General features: G+C 33.9%; 1 long non-coding RNA gene across 1 annotated transcript; it reads left to right on the forward strand.

Moving 5' to 3' along the window:
• Positions 1 to 249: 249 nt before the first annotated feature.
• Positions 250 to 9,368, forward strand: LOC128224844 (uncharacterized). The gene is made up of 3 exons (XR_008259554.1): positions 250 to 408; positions 5,906 to 6,305; positions 9,292 to 9,368. It is a non-coding gene; the product is annotated as an uncharacterized LOC128224844 (long non-coding RNA).
• Positions 9,369 to 10,580: the final 1,212 nt, after the last annotated feature.

Here is a 10,580-nt window from a genome sequence, read left to right on the forward strand (position 1 = left end):
TTAACTAATTTCGAAACTTATGAAATAGTGTAATGTAACCTTTTTAAAAAAAATAATCTTCCTTTTTTAACCGTCTTTAAAAATACTGCAGGAATGAAAATTATACGTGACGTTAAAGAGTTGTTACGTTAAAAAGATGATATTGCTTAAAATTGTTTAATTATTGGTACTTAAAATTGTTTAATTATTGGTACTTGAATCTGACTTTAAACCGGTTTAACACAAACATACAATTACAATAATCAATACCAGGGTACATGTATTATGCTGGAAAATTACGAATGTGTCAGACGAATTATTTTGTTTTTCATAGAAGATAAACAAAATCATCGAGCTTTGTAGAACGATGAATCAGAATGACTGAATGACACTAAGTTTTGCAAAATGGATATATCCCTAACTTCCATGGTAAGTCATATATATTTTATTCTATTGCATTTTTGTGTGGCTTGTTGAATTATGTATCAGCTAAGAACACAGGTAGATCTACTTGACACAAACAATTTTAATAAGAATATCTTAATACACTTATCCCATATATAAGGCGATTATTGATTATGTGACTTGCACCTGTGGCTAATGAAGTAGGACAACTCTTGGTTATGCACCAGTCAGTATTATAACCGCCCCCCCCCCCCGGTCCAGAGAATGGCAGGGACTTTGACTTTCCGTCCAGCTAAGCCCGGGCAAAGGCTCATTTTCCCAGCTATCCTCGGTATACACCCAGTCTCGGGTAATCACGGCCTTCCCAGTTCCGGAGAATAGAGGGGACTTTGACTTTCTGTCCAGCCAAGCCCGGGTAAAATCCTTGTCCTGCAGGGAGGAACTGCCGGTAAAACCCCTGCCAAATGATCCCGTACCCCAAGGACCCTAGGTAAGGCCTCCGGTAATCACAGCCTTCCCAGGTCCGGAGAAAAGCGGGGACTTTAGCTTTCTGTCAAGCCAAGCCCGGGTAAAATCCTTGTCCTGCGGGGACAAACTGCCGGTAAAATCCCTGCCAAATGATCCCGTACCCCAAGTAGTCCAAATAATTGTACGTTTAGATTTTTTTATGATTTTTGATATGGCAAATCCTTAATGTAATCTGTTTCAAAGATGTGATTACTTTCAATGTACCTGTCCTCAGAATTATTAATTTGTAAGTTGTATACATGAATGTAATGTCTGTTCGTGAATAACTGTTCCCATGGGATGTATCTCTTCATTGTACTAAATGTCCTTGTAACTCTTACTATAGTATATGTCAGTGTAATGTTCGTCCTTGAATAACTGACCCCATGGCACGTGTCTTTGTAATGTACCATACATTTTAGAATGACTATTATGATTATTACTATATATTGAAAGTCAATATGTAATGTCCGTCCCTGAATAAATGTCACTATAGTGTCATTTTTTGTTATAAAGTACATTTTAGAATAACTATTTATACTATATTGTATGTAATTGTAATGCTTGTCCCTGAATAACTGTCCCCATGGTGAGATTCTTTGTAGGTACATTTGAGAATACCAATTTCTGGAGTGTGTGTCAATGTTATGTCCGTCCCTTAATAACTGTCACCATTGGGTGTGTCATCACAATGTACATGTCAGAATTACTATTACTATAGTATAATGTCATTTAGTCAATGTATGTTTGTCCCTGAATAACTGTCCCAATGGTTCAATTCTATGTAAAGTAAATGTCAGGATAATTATTAGTGTATGGTTATTGTCAAGTGTGATGTCTGTCCATAAATAAGTCTCCTCATGGTGTGTGTCTTTGCAATGTTCATGTAAGAATAACTATAACAATATAGTGTATGTCAATTAAGTCTAGTCAATGTAACATCCGTCCCTGAATAACTCAGTCCTCATGGCGCTTGTCTTAAAATGTTAATATGTCAAAATAACTAGTACTTATAAAAGTGTATACATCAATGTAATGTCCGTCCCTGAATAACTGTCCCCATGGCATTTGTTGTTACAATGATAATGGCAGAATAACTATTCCTATAATGTATGTCAATGAAATGTCTATCCCTGAAATCCCTGTCCCCATGGTGTGTTTCTTTACAATTTTCATATCAGAATAACTATTTTTATAGTGTATATCAATGTAATGTCCGTCCCATATTAACTGTCCCCATGGCGTATGTCTTTGCAATGTTCATAAATTTCAGAATAACTATTTCTATATAGTGTATGTCAATTTAGTGTGACAGGCCCTGATAAACTTTCCCCATAGTGTGTGTCTTTGCAATGTTCATTTCAGAATTACTATTTCTATAGTGGTGTTAATGTAATGTCCGTCCCTGATTAACTGTCCCCATGTAGGGATTCTATGTAAAGTGCACATCAGGATAATTAATTACTGTAATATCAGTGTTATGTCTGTCCCTAATTAAATCACCCTAAGGGTGTCTGGTGTGTGTCTTTGCAATGTTCATGTCAGAAATACTATTAGTATAGTGTATGTAAATGTAATGTCCGTCCCAGAGTAACTGTCACCATGTAGCGATTCTGTGTAAAGTACATGTCAGGATAACTAATTACTATATAATTGTATGCCAATGTTATTTCCCTAAATAAGTCTCCCCATGGATTCACCAGTCAATTGTATCCACGCTCCCCCCCCCACCCAGGTCCGGGGGTATACCGGGGATAGCCGGAGAAAAGGGCTGTGTTTTTACTTTCGGGGTGGTCCCGCAGGGCCGGGTGACCGCGGTGGTTTTGTCATAGGGCCAAATTAAGCCAAGATTGGGCCTTATATAGAGTCTCTGGGGTGCGGGGGCATTTGGCCGGGGTTTAACCATTAGTTTGTCCCCGCAGGGCGGGGATTTTACCCGGGGTCGGCTGGACCGAAACTCAAAGTCCCGGCTATTCCCCTGACCTGGAGGGGCTGTGGTTACAATTGACTGGTGAATTATAATGTCAGTCCCTAAATAAGTCTTCCCATTGGTGTGACTGTCATGGTAATGTACATGTACCGGTAATTATTACTTTAGTATATTATTTGAAAACTAACAGTAGGATGTCAAAATGACTTAATTAATTACACCATGATAAATGATAATATATTATGAGTGGATGGTACTTTTTTTTAGTTGAAAGATTTTACTATTGTTAAAGTGACTGGAATAAACAGAATTTATGATGAAATGGGTTTCATTTTCCTACATGCCTTGGCGAAACAAAATAATCCGCTGAGTTCTCTCCATTCCTTGAAGCTGTCAAATAAGTTCACATTTGGATTATATATATCTTAAATATATATGTCTAATGCTACACTCATGCACAATATTTTGCTAAGAATTGGGCGCAAGTCCGCTAACGCGTTCACAGGAGGTACTTTGAATGACTGGGGAATGGCACGGTAGCGCCCCTAGTGTGCCTTCTTGTTTTCAGTTCCTACTGAAAGATTAGTTGGTCAGCCTTAGAGTATTTGAGGTTGGCTGATGTAGTTTTTTCAACAGTCAGAGACTTCTGTTGAGGATTTCCACTCCTTTATTCTAAGAATAGTGTTCCTTTTAAATCAGCGATAACAAATAACGCAATTGCAATTGCAAATCCAGTATGATTTAAGTCTATTTCATGTATAGTTATATGAATTTTTTATATGTGGCAGGTCTATTTTAGAAGTATTTTGTTTATAATTGTCTCTGTGGCTGCATTTATGCCACTCTGATCCTGTTGTTGTTGAGATAATGAAGATAAATTCTCTATTAACAAAAAGTCCACAATTAGAAAATAGTAGGAGAGAACATAATTAAACTTTTCCAATAAAAAAAATCTTAATCAAGATATGGAAAGGGCCCTTATAATAACCCAATTAAACTTAAAATTAAAAACAAAAAGTAAGACTTGTTAATTGCTGTAAAATCTAGGTGTTAGATGGCATTAAAGCTGCACTCTCACAGATATACCATTTTGACAACTTTTTTTTTGTTTGTCTTGGAAAGAGCAAATTTCTGCCTAGATATCTGCAAATCAATTTATGATTGCTGACAAAATCAGATCGTAGATTTTCACATTTTTCTGTTTGAAAAATTGATGTTTTTTAAGGAAAATGCATATTATATACTTTTTTTGGATTTTTTGTTAGTAGTTTTATTTATATAACTGGTTCCATGGATTTTTGCAAAATTGGCTGGTTCCAAGGCAAACAATAAAAAGTTGTCAAAACGTTCAATCTGTGAGGGTGCAGCTTTAAGTGCACTGTACAAAGAAAGCTGGTAAAAATATTGAATAAACACTTAAAGCAAAATTATGTTTAAACTGGGACCAATAATATGTTATCTTACTCCCAGGTTTAAACAATTGCAAATAATAACAATAATTATAGTTTTGTCTGGCTTTTCTTACACAAATAGAATCTAATTTTTTAATCAAACAAAAGACATTAAAACTGCATATCCAGAATATCCTTGAAATAATATCAAAATGCCAAGATATAATGTACAAAAAAACCCAAAAAACATCTGAATTAAATAACAATTAGCCACTTAAGCAAAATGGAGAATTATACATTTAAGATATTCACATAAAATTCACCTCAATTTTTCCTTTCCATATGATTATATATATATATTTTTTTTCCTCTTTGCTATTAGCCTATAAATCAACATGACCATAAGCAATTATTTATATTTTAAGCATAATTAAGGAAAATGTATTTTGATCAATTAAAGTGCATAACTGCAGATTATGTTTATTATCTTAAATAAATTATAAGCCTATTCATAATCATATTTATAGCACCATTTTCAGAATAATGATTGTCACATTAACCAGGCATTCCCTGTATAAAACTGTCATTCATAAAGAAACATTAAAAGGCAATTTTAACTCAGCCAATCAGATGTCAAAAACAGTGAAAGGGGCAATGTCAAGTCCAGTGAAAGGGGCGGAGCTAAGATAAATACTGACATGAAATGTAGATGGATCTTACCAACTGAGGAACTATTTTGATTTGCCTCATTTGCTTGTAATAAAATTAAACTTTTACATTGATACAAATTTATCAATATATTATTGAATATAAAAGTGAATCATAAAAGCAAAATAATGACACCAAACATGACACATCTTGCATAAAGATTAGCATTTTGATAAACTTCCTGGAATTGTTATAATCAAAATACCTTGCACCAATATATCAAATCCTACTCCCACACAATGCAATGTAATAAAGTAAAAATATATTATAGTATGCAGCAAAACTGTCTTCAAATTAAATCCTTGATTAGGTGAAACAAATATTCTTAGTTTCTACTAACATCCCCCCAAAAAAGGGTAGATAGGTAGGCATTACTTTTTTTTGGACGACCATAATTCTTTAGCAAACTGACCTGTATCAGGGTATTATTTTAGGTCTCTGAAAAAAACGGATTTTGATCAAAACGCAAAAAAAATAAAATAGGAAGAATAAAATAAATTCAGATGGGTGTAAACAAAGATTTGTATAGGCCTTATTATGTCCATATTATCATATCAGTGATCAAAATAATCACAAGCCCACAAGCCCTGCAAATTTAAAGTTCTTTCTTGGCTGTCAGGCGCCCAACTCTTGATTTATGGTAGGTTCTGTTGAAAGTGTTTGAAGCAAAATACTAGTTTAAAAATATTGGCTTTAAAGGTCTCCATAGTAAACACTTCTAAACCTAACAAATGGAGTGAATTAGGGGGTTAATTGGGGGTAATAAAACACATCTTGATAGTGACAATTTAAGTTTTAATCTTTCAAGTGGTGGTTCAACTAAGGAGGGATATATATATATATATATATATATATATTCTGTGACATTCTAAACTTTAGCATAAAATGTTAACTTAAATTTAATAAGAAAAAATATAATTAAAATGTGAAACTTTTTTGTCATTTAAAAAAACTTGTCACAGCTTCACATTCTCTTATTTTTAAGGCCTTCGACATATTTGAGTGGGATCCTGAAACAACCCCTGACACAACAACTTAATTTACAAGAACAACCCTGCGTATAAGAACTTCAATACTTCTGACAAAAACAAACAAAAGCAACTCCAGATTTATGAACAACTCTGATTACTAGAACATGAACACCAACCCCATCTTCAAGAACAACAACTTCAACCCCAGAACATCAACACTTCCTGCAGGGACAACTACAAAAACATCGGCTTCAAGAACAAATTCATCCTTAACACAAACATCAGCAACAACAGCTACCCGAATAAAACTACTCGAACTACAAGAACACCAGCAACACACTCTTTAAGAACACCAGCATCATCATCTTCTTCTAGACTTGCAAATGCAACAAACACCAAAGACAAAGTTGAATGGTATGTATATATGAATGCAAAGTTTTGACATACACATGTTTAAGATATAGTTATTTGTCTTATTTCATAAATATGACCTACTCATTAGAACGTCATTGATTAAATAATGTAATTGAATAAAACTAAACAATCAATTTGCTATCAGGGGCGGATCCAGGATTTTGGGTTAGGGGGGGCGTAACTTTTAATCACTCTAAAGGTTGCACTAGCAGATCCAGGGGCATACCTATAGTTCTAATATCATAACGAGGTTTCTATTAGGACGACTAAGTGGCTTATATAATTTGTATATTTTCGTTAAGCGGGAAAAACGAGGGAAGATACATGTATCATTGTGAACCCATGTTCAGATACTTTTACTATTCAACATATTCTAGGTGCCATATTCTTTGTACCCAAAGGAAATTAATTGACTGATGTGTTTGTTTGTATGGGTTTTACGGCACATCAACATGATCATGTTATATAGTGCCGAATTATTACAGTAAGGGAAGGCTGGAACGTTTAAATTGCGTGCACTCTGTGTTGTGTACGAGTACATCTCAAAAGGCAATGTTGTATAAAGATACGCGAGCGAAGCGAGCGAAGAAAAAATAGGAAAATATAGTATATTTTATTGTTTCCATACCAAAGAACATGTAAGCTCCGGGAATTTTAGGGGGGGCGTGCGCCGGGTGCGCCCCCCCCTGGGTGCGCCCCCCCCCTGGATCCGCTAGTGGCTATCATGGATTCTTTAAGTCAATGAGCATATGACTTTTTTTTATTGTCTTTTTATTTTGTTAATGTCTCAAAAAAGAATGACTTGTAACCTCAAGTTGGCTGATTTCCATTAGATTTGAAACATTATTGAAGTATTCAACAATATATTTTGAATAGGCTTTTTTTATTGAAGATTATGTTTATGCAACATACCTACTTTATTTGTGTGCAATGTAGCCATAAACTTAAAGGGACTAGACACCAGGTTGGCAAGTACAGTATTTCTTCAAAATACAAGATTTATAATGTTCATGCAACATACCTACTTTATTTGTGTGCAATATAGCCATAAACTTAAAGGGACTAGACACCAGGTTGGCAAGTACAGTATTTCTTCAAAATACAAGATTTATAATGTTCATGCAACATACCTACTTTATTTGTGTGCAATATAGCCATAAACTTAAAGGGACTAGACACCAGGTTGGCAAGTACAGTATTTCTTCAAAATAAGCCTCGAACTGTCGATGTGATCATTTAGAAGGCTGATAATACAAAAAGGTTATTAGTACTGCGTTTTGATCCGGGAGGTTGTATTTAACTTGAGTGGATTTTTGCAGATTCGGATTTCACAAGGCACAAGCCTCCCGGATCAAAACGCCATACTGATAACCCTTTTATTATATATACATTACTAATTTACTTGTAACATCACTTAAAAGCCACATGTTTTCATAATAAATGTCATTTTAAAGGGTCTGTCTCACAGATGATGAAATAGCGAAAAAAACAAATTGTCGAAAAATGACATAAACTTGGCATCGATGTGTACAATGCATTGAAACGTACTAATTGAAGTACCACATAGTTTACAATTTATTTAAGTTTAGCAGTTACTTAGTATTTTTCCATTAAAAAAGATTACTGGGTATGTGTTCAAGGTAGAATTCATTCAATCATGCGTGATTGGCTAGAAGGTGTTATCACGTGAAGTTGGACTTCAATTTTTGCGACGCGGGGTCTTCGACACAATCTTTTTTTACAATTATGACATCAAAGCGTAACACATTCTATTAGATAATTGTCCTGAGATTCGTTATAGAAAAAACTTTTTTTGGTGCAAATCTGTGACACAGTCCCTTTAAGGATACATTATTTTGTTTTATGACATCATTTTAACATCACGCAATGACACTTGTAAAGTTGTTATGACGTGACGTCACAAGAGTTGAAAATGGCTGTAGTGCACTAGAGTGGAATACAGCCTACCATATTTTGCGATAAGTATTACGTGTGGATAAATGATGGGTATATATATAATAAATAATTTTACATGATTAAAATAAACAGAGCAATCATTTGACTATCTCATTTGGGTTTCATTGTGTAAAAATAGTGAATTAAGTTTTCCAAGTTTATATTATATCCATTTATGAAAACAGATAAATATACTGATGCTTTTTTAAACTTACTGGGATATTATATTATGTGGTAAACACACCCCAGAAAGTTTCATATCGACAATATGTGCAAAAGCTGTGAAATTATGTGTCTTAAGCAATGTTATATAGCTATTAAAGTAAGATTAAAAGTTATACACTAGTATATCAATTGTATGTAAGTTTTTGACAGTTATCTATTTTTTTGCAATTGTATCATCTGGTGTCTAGTCCCTTTAATAAACACTGTTAAATTCATACATTATTGAAAAAAATGACAAGCAGCAATTGTCATCACTTGATTGTTATCCTTGCCTTGGGGTTAAGTTTTGCGTTCAGGTCAGTTAAATGGAAACTATCAAAGTTGTCACTTTGAAACTTGGGGAACTTGTACATCTTATACCCTTCTTCACATTATACCCTAAAGATATTGAGTCTCACCTGTTTTTAGGGTAAAAAACGTGAATTTTGGTTGATTTTGAGAAATGGACACTAAGCTTCTTCATAGAAAATGAAAGGATTATGCCTTCAATATATCAAACTCATTTGGAAGGGAATGGGGAGGATGGGGGATATTTTAGTATTTGTGGACTATAGTCTACTTTTTTTAAGTTTAATAAAATAATGTGCTTAGAAGGCGGCTTACAAGCAAACTATCAGAGCTATCACTTTTAAACATTAGAATATTCACTTTCAAATGTACAATATGAAATAAATTTACAATAAAAGGATATAATCAGACGAGGGTTCAGAACCCGCAGGTGGTGCTCTTGTCATATGCCAAATGTGCTGGTATAAACAAGTGCCATTTTTGTGTGAAATTTAAATTTTCCTTTCTTAAATTGCAGGCTAACTTCAATGGAGAGGACAGAGTAATGGCAAAAAGAGGATCATTTTAAAGAGAGGAGGAAGAGGGATATGGAAAGAGTGTTCTGAGGCCAGGATATCAGCAGTGCGTTCAGTCAGGCGAGCGTTTACAAAACGCTCGCAAACGTTTTGTATTGTATTTCTGTTGCAACGCAGCGCATATATGTTAAGCGGGAAACCAAACAGCAAACGTTCGCCGCAAACATCTTTACTGAACGCGTTGCAGATTCATGATGGGGGAGGGAGGAGGGGGGGGCGGTGGAACAATTTTCGAGAATTATTGACATACATGTGTATAAATATATATATATCATGGTAGGAACTGTTTGCCTTGTCAACTGTGACTTAAATATTTAGTTCTTGTGTCAGCCTGTGCTTATCTCAAATATTTAATGACATTTTTTTGGTTTGTTTGATAGACATGATAATTATATAACTATTAAATATAAATGGCAACAATTATAGATAAAACATTGTAACTCAGGTTAACTTTATAATAGATAATTAATTGTTTATATGCAATATATATTTAAGGATGCATATTTCTTTTATTCTTGAATCTATTTTTTGTGTGTTTTTTTTCATATATCGAAAATATTTTTCATGAATGTGGGTTTTTAATTCTTTGTCAGTCTCAGAAGAATTAAACAACTTGTGTTGAATTTATTTGCTAGACTGAAACTAGGCTGTTAATATTGGTCAGACTAATTGAATCGGAGAATAATATGTACAGCTATTCGGATTACTGACCAATAGAGTGAATTTAGTCAATGATGTATGACCCTAAGATTAAGATTGACTTAAAGCTGCACTCTCACAGATTGAAGTGAACTTCTTTATTTTTTGGCTTGGAAAGAGCCAATTTATGCGGAAATGCATGAAAAATAGTGTCATAAGACTGCATACTTTCTTATTTAAGTTCAAGAAGTGATGTTGAATGCCATTACACATTAATTTTCGAACAGAAATCTATAAATCTGCGATCTGATCTTTTGTCAGCAGTCTGATTTGAAAAAAAAAATGTAGAAATTTGCTCATTTAAGACAAAAAAATAGAACAGCTGTCAAAACCGTAAATCTGTGCGTGTGCAGCTTATTTGCATATTTTGAACTTATGTTTCTTCATTCGTTTTTTTCATTTTTAAAGTTATTATCAATTTAGATCTTAGAATATTGTTTTTATATTGATTTATAAATATGTAATAGTATTATACTAATATCAAAGTAAATTTGTACTGTTCAATTTTAAATGGACAGTTAAAGCTGTACAC

Source organism: Mya arenaria, chromosome 17 (assembly GCF_026914265.1).
Source record: "Mya arenaria isolate MELC-2E11 chromosome 17, ASM2691426v1".
Classification (NCBI taxonomy): domain Eukaryota; kingdom Metazoa; phylum Mollusca; class Bivalvia; order Myida; family Myidae; genus Mya; species Mya arenaria.